The sequence below is a fragment of the Balaenoptera acutorostrata genome, chromosome X, assembly GCF_949987535.1.
Source record: "Balaenoptera acutorostrata chromosome X, mBalAcu1.1, whole genome shotgun sequence".
Lineage (NCBI taxonomy): Eukaryota > Metazoa > Chordata > Mammalia > Artiodactyla > Balaenopteridae > Balaenoptera > Balaenoptera acutorostrata.
The window spans coordinates 22,344,603-22,363,210 of record NC_080085.1 but is presented as its reverse complement, the minus strand read 5'-3'; the positions used below and the strand labels follow the sequence as shown (position 1 = coordinate 22,363,210).

At 37.4% G+C, this 18,608-nt stretch overlaps 1 long non-coding RNA gene across 6 annotated transcripts in view; it reads right to left on the bottom strand.

Annotated features, from left to right (window-relative positions):
* Positions 1 to 18,608, bottom strand: part of LOC130706545 (uncharacterized) — a 217,974-nt gene that overhangs the window by 124,332 nt on the left and 75,034 nt on the right. For all 6 annotated transcript variants that reach the window (XR_009006763.1, XR_009006765.1, XR_009006767.1 and 3 more), the window contains one exon: positions 10,442 to 10,620. This is a non-coding gene — a long non-coding RNA (uncharacterized LOC130706545). The remainder of the gene's footprint in view (positions 1 to 10,441; positions 10,621 to 18,608) is intronic.

The window sequence follows — 18,608 nt, the reverse complement described above, 5'->3', positions numbered from 1 at the left end:
GTTCTGAAAATCTCTGCCTACTCCAGAATCATGAATATATTTTGTTTCCCTCTAAAATTATGGTGGCTTTAATTTCGTAATTAGTACTGAAATCAATCTGGAATTAATTTTATATACTGTGAGGTAGAGTACAGATAGGCCTTTTTCAATATGTATATAACAAATATACCCAACACCATCTAGTAAACTGTTCCTTTCCCAATGCACCATAATGTCATATATCACACAATCATTATGTGTGTGGGATTGTTTCTGAGCTATTCTAGTTCATTGATCAGTCTGTCTGCCATGTACCAACACCAGACTTTTAATCATCACAGCTTTATAGTAGGACTTGATATCTCGGGTGAACATCTTCCATCTTAGTTCTCCCTAAAGATTGCCTTGGCTATTCTTTGGCCCACTGATGTCCATATACATTTTAGAATCAGTTTTTTAGATTCTCCAAAAGTAAAGAAATAATCTGCTATGATTCTGACTATGATTACATTGAGTCCACAGAGAAAACCTGGGAAAACTGCCATCTCTGGACACTGCACTTTCCAACCCATAAATGTAGTATATCCCTCCATTTATTTGGGTCTTTATTTTGAGAATGTTTTGTAGTTTATATTGTACATAGTTGCACACATTTTGGCATATTTTCTTAAGTTTACTCCTGGGTATTTTATGCTATTGTAAGTAGTATATTTTAACATTTCATTTTCTGTGTTTGCTTCTGCTATATATAATTGATTTTTGTATATGTTGTATGTTGCTAAGTAATTATGTTTGTTTGTAGATGCTTGAGTTTTTCTCATTTTTATTCCAGTTTTATTTCTTCAATTACAGCCCATATTCCTTTTTATTTCTTCTATGCTAATCCATATGCCTACTATTTCTTTTTCTTTACTTATTACACTGGTTAAAACTTCTTTTATTATGTTGAATAGAAGTGGTGAGAGCAGGCATACTGTCTCATTCCCAATCTCTGGGGGAAAGGTTTCAATATTTTGCCATCAACTATATGGATTGCTATAGAACTTTTGTAGATATTCTTTATCTAATTATGGAATTCCCTACTATTCCTGATCTACTAAGATTTTTTTTTCTTTTTTTTTCTAAGGTATTTTATAATCATATGATTTCTCTCCCTTTTTCTGTTAATGTACTGTATTACATTGCTTGATTTTTAGATGTAAACTGCTTTTTCATCCCAAGAATAAATCCTATTTGTTTTAATCTATTACCCTTTTTCTTCATCGCTAGGTTAACAATTGTATTCATTTGCTAAAGCTGCCATAACAAAGTATAACAAACTGGGTGGCTTAACAGAAATTTACTATTTCCCAGTTCTGGAGGCTAGAAGTCTCAAATCAAGATGTTGGCAGGGTTGCTTCTTTCTGAGGGCTATGAGTGAAGGATATGTTCTAGGCCCCTCTCCTTGGCTTGCAGACAGCCATCTATATGTTCACATGGCACTCTCCCTGTATACTTGTCTCCAAATTTCCCCCTTTTATAATGTTATCAGTCATATTAGATTAGGGCCCACTCTAATGTCTTGCTTTTAACTTGATTACCTCTGTAAAGACCATATCTTCAAATAAGGTCACATTCTGAGGTACTGGGGGTTAAGAGGTCAACATAGGAATGTGGGTGGGGGTGGGGGAGGTGGGGAGGGAGAATGGACATAAATTAACCCATAACAGATATTTAAACGTATTTTGTTTAGAATTTGTATGTCAATTTTCATGAGAGAGATTTGACTGTAATATCCCCTTCTTGTCTTTGTCTTGTTTTAGTATTAAGGTTATGCTGACTTATATTTGCAAATTTCAATTTCTCTGATTACCACAATGATTTGGGATTTTTACGTTTGTATTTTGTCTTCGTATTTTGTGGACTACCTCTTCATGTCTTTCACATCTTTTGCTTTGAGGATACATATTTTTCTTATTAACTAGGAAGAATTTTTATTATAAGTCTTTCTGTCTACTGCATTATGCTATATTTTTTCCAGTAGATTTTATATGTTTTTAGGTAATTAGATATTATTAATACATAGGTATTCAAGGTTATAATTCTCTTCGTGGCTTTTATTGTTTACTGTCATGTCCCCTCCTAATGAAACCCCCCCTTCATGTCAAAGTTATAACATTTTCAACACTATTTTCACTATGCATTTTATTGCTTAATTTTTGTATCTGTATCTTTAACATATCTGCAAGTTCTCTCAGATAACATAACCATCTAAATTTATTACCTTATATACTTAACTTGTTGCTTCTATATCACTTAGTGGATACTCCAACATTTTAACCCTGATTTGAAATGCTAACTTCATAGTATGATAAATTTGTATTCAAATTATGATTCGTTTTGTACTTTCAATTCTTCTCAACTCAGTTGTCTATCAATATGTAAACCAATACCCACTTTAATTACTGTAGTTTTCTAATACATTATAATATGTTTAAGATTAAATACTATGGCAATGTTACATAATTCTCGATAAAAATTTCTTAAAATTTTGCCCAGGGCTTCCCTGGTGGCGCAGTGGTTGAGAATCTGCCTGCCAATGCAGGGGACACGGGTTCGAGCCCTGGTCTGGGAAGATCCCACATGCCGCGGAGCAACTGGGCCCGTGAGCCACAACTACTGAGCCTGCGTGTCTGGAGCCTGTGCTCCGCAACAAGAGAGGCCGCGATAGTGAGAGGCCCGCGCACCGCGATGAAGAGTGGCCCCCACTTGCCGCAACTGGAGAAAGCCCTCACACAGAAACGAAGACCCGACACAGCCAAAAATAAACATAATAAACAAATAATAAATAAAAAATTAAAAAAAAAATTTTTGCCCATGCTATTCTCATGTGTTTATTTGTTCAGATAAACTATAGAATCCCTACTGTTAAGATCAGAAAAAAATAATATGCCACTGGGATTTTTATGAGAATTGTGTTAAATGTATAAACCGACTTGAGATATAATTATCATCTTTATAATTCTAAGGCATCCATCCAGGAAAACAGTATGTGTCTCCATTTAACCAATCCTTTTAAGACTCTGTTTACAGTTTTGTAATTTTCTTCATATAAGTCTTGCACATTTGTGGTTAAGTTTGTTCTTCGGCTTTAAATTTGTTTGATGGGGATAGAATATTTTGTTTCATTTTACTTCTAATTGATTATATTTGTTAACTTTCAAACTGTAAATGTTATTTTAAAATTTATTTATGAATACTTTTTCTCACATCATTGAGGATAGCCGCTCAGATTGTGTAATGTAAAATTCTAGTGTGCTGTTTTCATATACACTGCAATATAAATGATACACCCTGGAGTTGTCTGCAGCCTCAATATTTTAATATACTTAAATTGAATTTGGCTTTCTAGTTAAAAAGTTGTATACTTTAACATCCTTTATTTTTAATTTTAAATTAATTAGTATTTTTAAGAAGAAAGGCAAATATTCTTTGTAAGTTTAAATGTTTTGCCTTCTTTGTTATCATCTCAGTAGTTCACTCAGGATTGCAAGCTATAGAAATGGTACTGATGCCAACAAAATGGTTATGTAAATAAGGAAAGAACATTCACAGTAGAGGGACATGCAATATTTTTCCTCACACGGCGCACTTGTCTCTATCACTGTTTCCACAATCACATTAAACTCAGTAGGCCTAACAAGAGCTAATCTTCCTCCACACCAAAGAGCCACTCCTATTGGCCTATCCTTTTTCTATCAACTGGTCACAGGCACACTAAGTTTAAAAAGCTCACAGGCACCTTCTCAACCTCCAACAAATCCACATATTCAATCAGTTCTTCCCTCATGATGCATTTCAAGTCTACCTTTGTATTTTCTCTTTCACTGCCAGGATCCTAGACAAGGCTCATGTTACAGTAGTCTGGCTTCTTTAATTATAACACTCTAACACAGAAAAGTTATCATTCTTATTCCCCACATAAGGTTTAGCCCCATTCTCTGGGACTAATTTTTGTCCAGGGACAATGTTAATACTCAGCCCAGTAAAAAAGCATCAAACTTGGCTTGACCATTTGTTTTTTTCTGAGTCCTCAGTAGGGGGATTCCCTTCACCGTTCCCTAATCATATTTGACTACCTTCTACCACTGTTCCTGCAGCCACTCTTCTAACTTCATTGACTTCGCCTACAGCCTAGTTTCCTAGAGTCTGGGTCCCCAGAGCGCACCACCAGAGCTCCCCATTGAATGTAACTGCTTGAGCTTCTGCCATCTCTGAAGCGCTTTAGCCTCTGCCAAGCACCAGTACCAATTGGCTTTGATCTTATAATTGGTTTGGATTCTTCTATATAACATGACCTCCCCCAGTTTCAGGTCAGTCTTTGACCTTAGGAAAAACGTCCCAATCTTGTTCCCATATTCAAAACACTGACCTTGGCTTTAGTCTACAGATGTTCCCAGATCACTTAAATAACATCAGCAATCAGTGATTGCTTAAAATGAATAATTAAAGAAAGCTGACATGTTTAAAACAAATGGCTACACAGGAACGCTGACCAGATAACAGAGAAAAAAAGAGCAGTTTTCTGTTTCCTGAAATATGCATCTCTCATGATTCAACCATTAAAATCAATCAGCCGAATGCTTTCATTTATAAATGTCAAAACTGTGCAAATTTTTACTTCAAAGTAAGTGCTTAAAACAATATTGCTGGGACTTCCCTGGTGGCACAGTGGTTAAGAATCTGCCTGCCAATGCAGGGGACACGGGTTCAAGCCCTGGTCCGGGAAGATCCCACATGCCGCGGAGCAACTAAGCCCACGCGCCACAACTACTGAGCCCACGCGCCACAACTACTGAAGCCCGTGCGCCTAGAGCCTGTACTCCACAAGAGAAGCCACCGCAATGAGAAGCCCACGCACCACAATGAAGAGTAGCCCCCGCTCGCCGCAACTAGAGAAAGCCCACGCACAGCAACAAAGACCCAATGCAGACAATAATTAATTAATTTATTTATTTATTTATTAAAAAACCAATATTGCTACGTGAAAACTGAAAATGTCAACACTTTCCATTGTATTTTATTATTTGAAACTGTTAGTGTTTATGTCAGACATATAAGTAAAACAATGAGGAACTTTTCATTTCTAGGGTGATACTTGAAAATCACACAGAATTTAATCATGCCTGCAAGAATGCTTGTTGGAAAACTGACCTCAAATATCATGAAAGCTCTCTAATCTGACTCTCTGAGGTTTGTGTTCTTGCATTTTCTTCTGTGTGGCAGAAATAGCAAGTCTTCTCTAATAATTATCAACAGTGATAGAAGATGTCATTAGGGCCAGGTTTTTTACAGCAGAGGGAGAAGTATGTAGCTGCATTTTTTTATATGCCTATAAAAAAGTGGTATTTGGTAGCAATGCAGAATAGAGAAATGGACAGATGACAGCCATGTAACCCTGGAGTTTTAAATAAAACTCTATACTTCAAATGATGTTTTTCCTAAAATGTCAAACATTTATTTTGACTTAAAAAGTCTGTTTTCCGGGCTTCCCTGGTGGCGCAGTGGTTGAGAGTCCGCCTGCCAATGCAGGGGACGTGGGTTCGAGCCCTGGTCTGGGAAGATCCCACATGCCGCGGAGCAACTGGGCCCGTGAGCCACAACTACTGAGCCTGCGCGCCTGGAGCCTGTGCTCCGCAACAAGAGAGGCCGCGATAGTGAGAGGCCCGCGCACCGCGATGAAGAGTGGCCCCCGCTTGCTGCAACTGGAGAAAGCCCTCGCACAGAAACGAAGACCCAACACAGCCAAAAATAAATAAATAAATAAATAAATTTATTTATTTATTTATTTAAAAAAAAAAGTCTGTTTTCCCCCAAAGGTAATTGAAGGCTGTTAAGGGAAATGATTCTGCATGAGTTCAAAGCTTCTGATAGAGCCTTTGTGAACACCCCCATTTCTCAACGCTCTTTGGCATAAGTGAATGCACTGGCCAGTCAAACTAGCTGTTGTTGGTCCAGCTTATTAGAGCCAAGGAAATAGATTCTGAAGAAATCAGAATATTCAGGGTGCTCTGAAGAGCTTCCTGTCCAAAGTCAGGCCAAAGTCTTTGAGGGAAAGCCAAGAGTCAAAGCCAGGTAGACCAGAAAGAAGCATCAAGTCCAGAGAGAGAAGCAGGGTCACTAATGGCAGAGAAGGAGCCAAGAGTCAGAAGCCAGATGGATACTGAATTTGAGTGTGACCAAATGGAGGCAAACAAGACAGCTCTGGCACAACTGCCTTTCAAAGAGGGCAAGATCAACATGGATACCAGTGCTCTTCCAATAGGGACCACTGATATTTGCAGAAAAGGCATTACAGCAGTAACTTCCAATACGAGAAACTCCATTTAGATCATCACTTATGGAGAAAAGGTTACTAACAGAAAAAGAAAACTGTGCCTTCCAATAATGAAAGAGAGAAATTTTTTTAAAGAATTAAAGATGAATCAGTTAGACCACACAATACAATCTACTTTATCCAAGACTCTACTGACTAACTTTGACCCACCTACACATCCATAATGCAATCATAACATATGGTTATAAGAAAGACCCTCAGGCTTTACAGCATTCTGAAGTACTTTCTTAGTAATGGATGAACAGATTATATTTCGAATAATTTGGAAGTCAACTGTAATCTATTTCCTTAAATGAGAAATTAAGTCAATTAAACATTTTAACTGCCTACTTATTATATACAATTGAATGATAGATATGGTACTTTTCTTCATCAGAATATTTTATTAATCACACCAACATCATACCAGACAACAGAAAGTTTTCTGACTAGACAGAAATGTAAAGATAGGACTAAACATGAGGAATAATGCTTTATTTCTGCTCTGCAGTTATAAAATTAATACTTGACATTTGTTAAACATGTACTAAGTGCCAGGTACCATTTTATATACTTAACACATATCGCCGCTTTTAATCTGAATAGCAGTCTGATTTAGTATTTACTATTATTATTTTATAGTTGAAAATTAAGGTTTAAAGGTATTGAATAACTTGGTCAGCTTCATATAGCCAGTAAATAAAGGATTTATCAGCATTAATATATAGATAGGCAAGTAGGAGATACACATAGAGGAGAAGATGATAGAGAAAAATATTCCTGCTCATTCTTACATCTTTTAAATGGCAGACTACATCACGCCCAACTTAAAATTAGGTAGGACTTAGAGATTAAAATAATTAGCTAGGGTAAAGAATGGAAATAGAATTAATCTTTGGCCTTAATTTAGGCTAAACTATGTGAAATTCCCAGTACTTTAACATTTTGACCTACAAAAATGGTACTCATACGATTCAGTCTAATACGTCCTTCTACAAAGCACTTAAAAGCACAATTATATTGCCTCAATATTAGAAGTCATATTACCCATATTACCACTCCCTGTGAAATTCCTAATTTGGATTGATATGTAAATGATTCATTTGGGCGTGCACAGAATATTTAAAACTACTTAAAATTTGGAAAGTATCTATTACTACAATAGTTTGATTCACGTAGTAACTTAGTAACAATGTTTAAAATAACCTTAACACATTTTATCCAAAAATTTCAAAATATTTTAAAACCAATACTTTGTAAATCCCAGATCTCTGTGATGTGGGTAAGCTCTTATAATTATTCTTAAACAGCTTAGAAGCCAAAACATAAAAAAAATTTAAGTGGCTTCTTCCTGTCATTCAATGAGTCAGCAGTGACAGTAACAGCTTGAATTACAGGACATTATTTATGCTGCGCCATACAGTCAACTTCACAATGTCACATCAGGGGACATATTTTGTTTGGCTTTCATATAATAATTGATATCCCTCCAACACTATTCTACCTAAGTGAACATATTAAAAATAATTTGGTGATTATAAGCAATGAATGAACCAGATGAAAACAATAAAACATTGGCAACTGAGTTGGGCTCATCTTCATAGTGGCACCACAGCTGGTGTCCAGCAGCACCGTGCCCTGCTTCACTGCAGAGTTACAGCCGCCTGCAATAGCGCCGTCTCATTTTATTCACAATCTTCCATCTGGCTCGCTTCCCTTTTAGACTTGGTCCACAGTCAGTCAAGTGAAATCTCTTGATTCCACTAATACTCACAAGTCATTTTGCATTTGTGAACTGTCAAGTGCCTGAATTGTTTCGTAGTCTATTTGGCCAATATTGCATTCTAAACTTAGTGCCTCATTAAATGTTATTTGAATAAAGGAATCCCTCATTATGCAAAGAGGAACTAGAATACTGAGATGCCAGCAGGCCACAAAAGTTAAGCAACTGAATTTGTCATCTATTGAAATGCCTGATCAAAATCCTGAGAAAAGTTCCACTTCCTGGTGACTTCTTCGCCAGCCTAAGTTCCACTCACGGTAAGAGGTTTTCACTGAGCAGAAAATGCTTATATTATACATACAACTTTCCCTTCGCATGGTCCTGATACACAAAAATTTCAGTTACCCCAATTTAGTTAAAAAATACCAGTCCTGGAAATCACACGATCCAAATTTCAATTACCACAGTATATTAACTGTGAGAAATTGCCTAAAGTACAAACCAAGATGCCAGCTCTTCAGTTCCATAGATCATTCTGTAAGTAACAGTTTTATATTATGATTAATGACAAATCAAGTCCCTTCTTTCAAAATCTGTCAGCGATTAGTCACTGAGCATGTATTATTCAGTTCACACACAGACAGCAAAGTGTATAGTTCTGTTGCCTCCTTGTTTCCCCATGATAAACCCACATGACATTTTTTTTAATGGATAATCCAAATAGGGAATTGGGCAACAAAATGTAAGTGCAACAAAGAAACAAAAAGTGACAACCCTAGAAGTGAAATTCAAATAGCACATAAATAGATTTATAGAAGAAATAGTTGACTGTGCGAATGGTATCACAACCACTGAAGAGACTCTCGTTATGTAGTCAGAGGAACTTGGGGAAGGTGAACTTAGTGACATAATTAAGGGCAGTGGTTGTGATAAAAAGTATGATATTGTTCCATAAGGAGTGATGCCAGCAACAAAATCTTCACAAGAGTTCCAAGGAACTCCTGGAGATATTTCATGACACTGAATGAACAACGGATAAAACACTGGAAGCTGATCAAATCTTAGAAAAAGGGTATGATAATTCACCAAAGCATAGAAAAGATTCTTATTCTGTGTCATAAGTTGCATGACAAGAAGAAAGCAAGCACTATTCAAACTATTCTTGCTAAATTGTTGAAAAAGAAATGAAACACTTTAATTCTCACTGTCTGGGTTTTAAATAACAGAGTACTGGGCTTCCCTGGTGGCGCAGTGGTTGAGGATCTGCCTGCTAATGCAGGGGACGCGGGTTCAAGCCCTGGTCTGGGAGGATCCCACATGCCGCGGAGCAACTAGGCCCGTGAGCCACAACTACTGAGCCTGCGCGTCTGGAGCCTGTGCTCCGCAACAAGAGAGGCCGCGATAGTGAGAGGCCCGCGCACCGCGATGAAGAGTGGCCCCCGCTTGCCACAACTAGAGAAAGCCCTAGCACAGAAACGAAGACCCAACATAGCAATCAATCAATCAATAAATCTTAAAAAAAAATAAATAAATAACAGAGTACTACACACACTAGTTTTATTGTTATTTTACTGCTTTATACATTTATAACTGAAAATAAGAGTTTTAATATTTTGATAAGAATTTTCAAAGGTCAGAGAATAATTATAATTTTCCCCACTGATTATTAAGATCATTTTGCATGATTTCAAACCACACAATCATTTTTATGGTCCTGTACTACTCTGCAGAGATACAAAGTGAGTACAGAGTATTTCCTGTAGTTTTTTAGGGGTCAAACATCAATCTCCTGCTAAGAACTAGAAATTTTGGACTAAAAGTTTAAATGGATACATTTAAAAATTATCTGGTTGAAGGCATTAGAGAACCATCAAGGCAATGATGACTTTTTTTTGACACAAGACTCAAGATCTAGGTAAGAGGAAGTTCTAGGGAGCTACAGAGTCTCTGGACCACCAAAAGTGCTCAGGACATGAGTATCAAATGAGTTGGTGAATGAATAATAAATGAAGGAAGGAACTCAGCTTCTAACTATTATTATTACCCAGGTTAGGAGAGTAGTGTTAACAATTATTCTTTGTGTGATATGGAAATCTCCACAAGGGTTCTCAAATTACCAGGAATAGAAGCAGCTGGTAAATTAAGCTACTGACAGCATCATCAATTTGGGGCGGGGAGGGGGGGAGGGGGCGAAGTTCCACAGAAAGCTTAACTAAAGAGTGTCAACAATAAAGAGAGAATGACAGTTTGAGTCCTGATTTCTCATCTGATATTCTGATTACTGTCTACCATCAGTATGTTTTAAATAAAGAAGCAAATATATTACATTTTGAAGACACAATTCACTAAGGAATCACCCATATGTGCACGTAGAATAAACTTACCTATTAGAGTGGAACCTGCCACGATCTTCCTCTCCTGTTCCAATCCCTTATTAATGAGATATGTTGAAATGCCCTTTGTTTTCTTCAACACTGCAGGGAAGACCATAGCCTCTGATGCCCACCACTTCTGAGTTCAGCACTCTCTTCCTGTGACTCAATCATAAGTTCAGAGTCTGGACCTGAGAAAGAAATGAGCAGCTATTAAATTTTGGCTCTCAATTCCCTACCCTCCCTGTACAAATTCTGACTCCATCTGTCTAACCTTTAAGCAAACAAATCCTTAATGGTTTAATTTAATTGTTATACAAGTCCATATATGCTTGAGCATATAAGTGGCAGGTGCATATGAGTCTAAGGAGGAGGACTGCAAAACACGTTTTTTTTTTTAAATAAATTTATTTATTTATTTATTTTTGGCTGCGTTGGGTCTTCGTTGCTGCGCACAGGCTTTCTCTAGTCGCGGCGAGCAGGGGCTACTCTTCATTGTGGTACGTGGGCTTCTCACTGCTGTGGCTTCTCTTGTTGTGGACCATGGGCTCTAGGCGCGCGGGCTTCAGTAGCTGTGGCTTGCGGGCTCTAGAGCACAGGCTCAGTAGTTGTGGCGTACGGGCTTAGTTGCTCCGCGGCATGTGGGATCTTCCCGGACCAGGGCTCGAACCCGTGTCCCCTGCACTGGCAGGCGGATTCTTAACCACTGTGCCACCAGGGAAGTCCCTGCAAAACACATTTGAAATAAAAACATGATAAGAATTCGTGTCAATTTTAGTTATCACTTCAATAGTACTCAAGAGATTTTTGGAAAAAAATCACTTCCATATGATATCACATTTTGACACACAGTGATAAACTGTGGTTTCATAGTCTACGTACTTTGATGATACTCTTTGGTTAGCTTAGAAACAAAGCCAAATAACTTTATTAGGGAGAGAAATAAGGAAGGATTTTTCCCTGTAAGTTCCCATGGTTGGACTGCAACATTTATCTGAGAAAACCCTAGGGAGAAATTAGAGAAGCACAAGTATACTCCTGTAACAGAAACAATAAAGGTTATATTGAAACAACACATCTGGGACTTCCCTGGTGGCGCAGTGGTTAGGAGTCCGCCTGCCAATGCAGGGGACACGGGTTCAATCCCTGGTCTGGGAAGATCCCACATGCCGCGGAGCAACTAAGCCCGCGAGCCACAACTACTGATCCTGCATGCCACAACTACTAAGGCCTGCCTAGAGCCCATGCTACGCAACAAGAGAAGCCACTGCAGTGAGAAGCCCGCACACTGCAATGAAGAGTAGCCCCCGCTCTCTGCAACTAGAGAAACCCCATGAGCAGCAACAAAGACCCAACACAGCCATAAATAAATAAATACATTTTAAAAAATTTCTATAAAACAACACATTTTTAGTAAAATATGTGATATATAGTATAATATACAGAAATTAGTATAGCATATAAAAACATTACAAGAACAAAAGTTTTATTTAGAATTTTTAACAGATGAAAAAACTAACAAATTATTGTGTTCTTTTTAGGATTTTACTTGATTAACCCCATTAATTTGGATTCTATTTAAGTTGTATTCCATAGATCTTGAGTTCTAACAATGACAAAATAGGTTGATTCAGACCAACTCTTCCACTAAGGACAACCAGAAAATATGAATAAAATACTTAACAAAAAATCCATATCTGGGCTTCCCTGGTGGCGCAGTGGTTGAGAATCTGCCTGCCAATGCAGGGGACACGGGTTCAAGCCCTGGTCTGGGAAGATCCCACATGCCGCGGAGCAACTAGGCCCGTGAGCCACAACTACTGAGCGAGCCATAACTACTGAGCCTGCGCATCTGGAGCCTGTGCTCCGCAACAAGAGAGGCCGCAATAGTGAGAGGCCCGCGCAACCGCGATGAAGAGTGGCTCCCACTCTCTGCAACTAGAGAAAGCCCTCGCACAGAAACGAAGACCCAACACAGCCAAAAATTTAAAAAAATAAATAAAAAATTAAAAAAAAATCCATATCTATTTAAAGGCATTAGAAAGCTACCAAGGCAGTGAGCATTTATAGAACTAAGATCTAGAAAGGAGGTCAGCCTAGAATTTGGGGCCTCACAGAGAGGTAAAGGGGATTGAAGCAATATTTGAAGAGATAATTCCTGATAATTTTCCTAATTTGATGAAAGTCATCAAGCCACAGATTAAAGAAGTAATATGAATTTCTAGCAAGACAAATTCAAATAAAACCATATCTAGAAATATTATAATAAAACTGATGGAAACCAAGACAAAAAAGAAAATCTAAAAAGTATCCAGAGGGAATATATTATTTTCAAAGGAGGAAAAATAAAACTGAAAGCTGACTTCCCAACAAAATGAGGGAAACCAGAGAACAATAGGATAATGTGATCAAAGGACTGAAAGAAATGACTGCCAATTTGTATTTCTATTTCCAGTAAAATATTCCTCAAAAATAAAAGATAAAAACATTTTCAGACAAAGAAAACACAGTTCATCATAACCAGGTCCTCTCTCCTAAAGAAAGAAGTACCAAGGGTGTGTTTATCAGCACAATAAAAATGATGCCAATGGAAGGCTCAAAGATGCAAGAAGGAAATAAGACATTCAAAAAATAAGAGGTTATTATCAAAATTTTTATGTCAGTACATTTTTTTAAATCAGTCATCAATTTTATACACATCACTGTATACATGTCAATCCCAACCGCCCAATTCAGCACACCACCATCCCCACCCAACCTCAGTTTTCCCCCCTTGGTGTCCATACGTTTGTTCTCTATATCTGTGTCTCAACTTCTGCCCTGCAACCCAGTTCATTTGTACCATTTTTCTAGGTTCCACATACATGCGTTAATATACGATATTTGTTTTTCTCTTTCTGACTTACTTCACTCTGTATGACAGTCTCTAGATCCATCCACGTCTCTGCAAATGACTCAATTTTGTTCCTTTTTATGGCTGAGTAATATTCCATTGTATATATGTACCACAACTTCCTTATCCATTCGTCTGTCGATGGGCATTTAGGTTGCTTCCATGTCCTGGCTATTGTAAATAGTGCTGCAATGAACATTGGGGTGCATGTGTCTTTTTGAATTATGGTTTTCTCTGGGTATACGCCCAGTAGTGGGATTGCTGGATCATATGGTAAATCTACTTTTAGTTTTTTAAGGAACCTCCATACTGTTCTCCATAGTGGCTGTATCCATTTACATTCCCACCAACAGTGCAAGAGGGTTCCCTTTTCTCCACAGCCTCTCAGCATTTGTTGTTTGTAGATTTTCTGATGATGCCCATTCTAACTGGTGTGAGGTGATACCTCATTGTAGTTTTGATTTGCATTTCTCTAATGATTAATGATGTTGAGCATTCTTTCATGTGTTTGTTGGCACTCTGTATATCTTCTTTGGAGAAATGTCTATTTAGGTCTTCTGCCCATTATTGGATTGGTTGGTTGTTTTTTTGATATTGAGCTGCATGAGCTGCCTGTAAATTTTGGAGATTAATCCTTTGTCACTTGCTTCATTTGCAAATACTTTCTCCCACTCTGAGGGTTGTCTTTTCGTCTTGTTTATGGTTTCCTTTGCTGTGCAAAAGCTTTGAAGTTTCATTAGGTCCCATTTGTTTATTTTTGTTCTTATTTCCATTACTCTAGGAGGTGGATCGAAAAAGAACTTGCTGTGATTTATGTCAAAGAGTGTTCTTCCGATGTTTTCCTCTAAGAGTTTTAAAGTGTCCGGTCTTACATTTAGGTCTCTAACCCATTTTGAGTTTATTTTTGTGTATGGTGTTAGAGAGTGTTCTAATTTCATTCTTTTACATGTAGCTGTCCAGTTTTCCCAGCACCACTTATTGAAGAGACTGTCTTTTCTCCATTGTATATCTTTGCCTCCTTTGTCATAGATTAGTTGACCATAGGTGCGTGGGTTTATCTCTGGGCTTTCTATCTTGTTCCATTGATCTATGTTTCTGTTTTTGTGCCAGTACCATACTGTCTTGATTACTGTAGCTTTGTAGTACAGTCTGAAGTCAGGGAGTCTGATTCCTCCAGCTCCGTTTTTTCCCCTCAAGACTGCTTTGGCTATTCGGGGTCTTTTGTGTCTCCATACAAATTTTAAGATGATTTGTTCTGGTTCTGTAAAAAATGCCATTGGTAATTTGATAGGGATTGCATTGAATCTGTAGATTGCTTTGGGTAGTATAGTCATTTTCACAATATTGATTCTTCCAATCCAAGAACATGGTATATCTCTCCACCTGTTGGTATCATCTTTAATTGCTTTCATCAGTGTCTTACAGTTTTCTGCATACAGGTCTTTTGTCTCCCTAGGTAGGTTTATTCCTAGGTATTTTATTCTTTTTGTTGCAATGGTAAATGGGGATGTTTCCATAATTTCTCTTTCAGATTTCTCGTTTTATTGGCATAGAGTTGCTTGTAGTAGAATCTTAGGGTGCTTTGTATTTCTGCGGTGTCTGTTGTAACTTCTCCTTTTTCATTTCTGATTTTATTGATTTGAGTCCTCTCCCTCTTTTTCTTGATGAGTCTGGCTAATGGCTTATCAATTTTGTTTATCTTCTCAAAGAACCAGCTTTTAGTTTTATTGATCTTTGCTATTGTTTTCTTTGTTTCTATTTCATTTATTTCTGCTATCTTTACGATTTCTTTCCTTCTGCTAACTTTGGGTTTTGTTTGTTCTTCTTTCTCTAGTTGCTTTATGTGTAAGGTTATTGTTTACTTGAGATTTTTCTTGTTTCTTTAGGTAGGCTTGTATAGCTATAAACTTCCCTCTTAGAACTGCTTTTGCTACATCCCATAGGTTTTGGATCATCGTGTTTCATTGTCATTTGTCTCTAGGTATTTTTTGATTTCCTCTTTGATTTCTTCAGTGACCTCTTGGTTATTTAGTAACATATTGTTTAGCCTCCATGTGTTTGTGTTTTTTACGTTTTTTTCCCTGTAATTCATTTCTAACCTCATAGCGTTGTGGTCAGAAAAGATGCTTGATATGATTTCAATTTTCTTAAATTTACTGAGGCTTGATTTGTGACCCAACATGTGATCTATCCTGGAGAATGTCCCGTGCACACTTGAGAAGAAAGTGTAGTAATCTGCTGTTTTTGGATGGAATGTCCTATAAATATCAATTAAATCTATCTGGTCTATTGTGTCATTTAAAGCTTCTGTTTCCTTATTTATTTTCATTTTGGATGATGTGTCCATTGGTGTAAGTGAGGTGTTAAAGTCCCCCACTATTACTGTGTTACTGTCGATTTCCTCTTTTATAGCTGTTAGCAGTTGCCTTTTGTATTGGGGTGCTATGTTGGGTGCATATATATTTATAATTGTTATATCTTCTTCTTGGATTGATCCCTTGATCATTATGTAGTGTCCTTCCTTGTCTCTTGTAACATTCTTTATTTTAAAGTCTATTTTATCTGATATGAGTATAGCTACTCCAGCTTTCTTTTGATTTCCATTTGCATGGAATATCTTTTTCCATCCCCTCACTTTCAGTCTGTATGTGTCCCTAGGTCTAAAGTGGGTCTCTTGTAGACAGCATATATATGGGTCTTGTTTTTGTGTCCATTCAGCAAGCCTGTGTCTTTTGGTTGGAGCATTTAATCCATTCACGTTTAAGGTAATTATCGATATGTGTGTTCCTATGACCATTTTCTTAATTGTTTTGGGTTTGTTTTTGTAGGTCCTTTTCTTCTCTCGTGTTTCCCACTTAGAGAAGTTCCTTTAGCATTTGTTGTAAAGCTGGTTTGGTGGTGCTGAATTCTCTTAGCTTTTGCTTGTCTGTAAAGCTTTTGATTTCTCCATCAAATCTAAATGAGATCCTTGCTGGGTAGAGTAATCATGGTTGTAGGTTCTTTCCTTTCATCACTTGAAGTATATCATGCCACTCCCTTCTGGCTTGTAGAGTTTCTGCTGAGAAATCAGCTGTTAACCTTATGGGAGTTCCCTTGTATGTTATTTGTCGTTTTTCCCTTGCTGCTTTCAATATATTTTCTTTGTCTTTAATTTTTGCCAATTTGATTACTATGTGTCTCGGTATGTTTCTCCTTGGGTTTATCCTGTAGGGGACTCTCTGCGCTTCCTGGACTTGGGTGGCTATTTCCTTTCCCATGTTAGGGAAGTTTTCGACTATAATCTCTTCAAATATTTTCTCTGGTCCTTTCTCTCTCTCTTCTCCTTCTGGGACCCCTATAATGCGAATGTTGTTGCGTTTAATGTTGTCCCAGAGGTCTCTTAGGCTGTCTTCATTTCTTTTCATTCTTTTTTCTTTAGTCTGTTCCGCAGCAGTGAATTCCACCATTCTGTCTTCCAGGTCACTTATCCGTTCTTCTGCCTCAGTTATTCTGCTATTGATTCCTTCTAGTGTAGTTTTCATTTCAGTTATTGTATTAGTCATCTCTGTTTGTTTGTTCTTGAATTCTTCTAGGTCTTTGTTAATCATTTCTTGCATCTTCTCGATCTTTGCCTCCATTCTTATTCCGAGGTCCTGGATCATCTTCACTATCATTATTCTGAATTCTTTTTCTGGAAGGTTGCCTATCTCCACTTCATTTAGTTGTTTTTCTGGGTTTTTTTCTTGTTCCTTCATCTGGTATATAGCCCTCTGCCTTTTCATCTTATCTATCTTTCTGTGAATGTGGTTTTTGTTCCACAGGCTGCAGGATTGTAGTTTTTCTTCCTTCTGCTGTCTGCCCTCTGGTGGTTGAGGCTATCTAAGAGGCTTGATGGGAGGCTCTGGTGGTGGGTAGAGCTGACTCTATGTCAGTACATTTTAAAACTATATGGCATGGACACAATTTCCTTGTAAAACAAAACTTACCGAAACTGCCACAAAAAATAGAAAATCTGAATATTTCCCACCATTAGGAAAATTTCTGGCTCAGATAACTTCAACCAGTAATTGTAGCATACATTTAAGGATAAATAACATGCATTTCAAAGTATTTCAAAGAACAGGGGGAAAAGGGGAAATTCTTTAACTAATTTCATGACCATCATAATCCAGATACCTAAACATAACAGAGGTTTTACAAGAAAGGAAAATTAAAGGCCGATTTTTCTCATAAATACAGACATAAAAAATTCTAAACAATGCATTAATAAGTCAAATCCAGGGACTTACCTGGTGGCGCAGTGGTTAAGAATCTGCCTGCCAATGCCGGGGACGTGGGTTCGAGCCCTGGTCCGGGAAGATCCCACATGCCACAGAGTCACTAAGCCTGTGTACCACAACTACTGAGCCTGTGCTCTAGAGCCCGCGAGCCACAACTACTGATCCCACATGCCACAACTACTGAGCCCACACGCCTAGAGCCCGTGCTCTGCAAGAAGAGAAGCCACTGCAATGAGAAGCCCATGCACCACAACAAAGACTAGCCCCCGCTTGCCCCAACTAGAGAAAGCCCACACGCAGCAACGAAGACCCAACGCAGCCAAAAATAAATAAATAAATTTATAAAAAATCAATCAATCAATCAAATCCAGCAAAAGGATAAGCTATTAAGAACACAATGAATTTATTAGAAGAATGCCAAGTTGGTTTAACTTTGAAAGTCAATCAATATAAGCTACTATATTAAAAGAATAATTACACAGTTTCTCAACACATGCAGGGAAGAAAAAAAAACTTACGACCCAGAAATAGAGGGACACATACCTAATTAGATAAAAGTTATTTTGGGAACAGTCATTATATTTAGTGATACAATGATGGAAGATCTTCCTCTGATACAGGGATAAAATAAGAATGCCTGTTAGCACCTCATCTAGTCCATATTATACTGAAGATTTTAGTCAGTGCTAAAAAGGAAAGAAAAAGAAAAAAACTTCCAAGAATTGGAAAGAAATGAATAAAATACTTGCTATTCAAAATAATGATTATTTAGAAACTCCAAAAGTGTGTGTGCGTGTATATATATATATATATATATATATATGTATATATGCATATGTGTGTGTGTGTGTATATATATATATATAAAATCAGTATCAAGTATACACTAGTATAACTGTAATTTAGTAAGGTCCTAAATATAAGTTTAATATTCAAAAGTCATTTGAATTTTATAAACCACCACAAATAAGTATAAAATAAAATTTTAAAGCCAATACTGTTTGCATTTCCTCAATTTCTTGGGCTT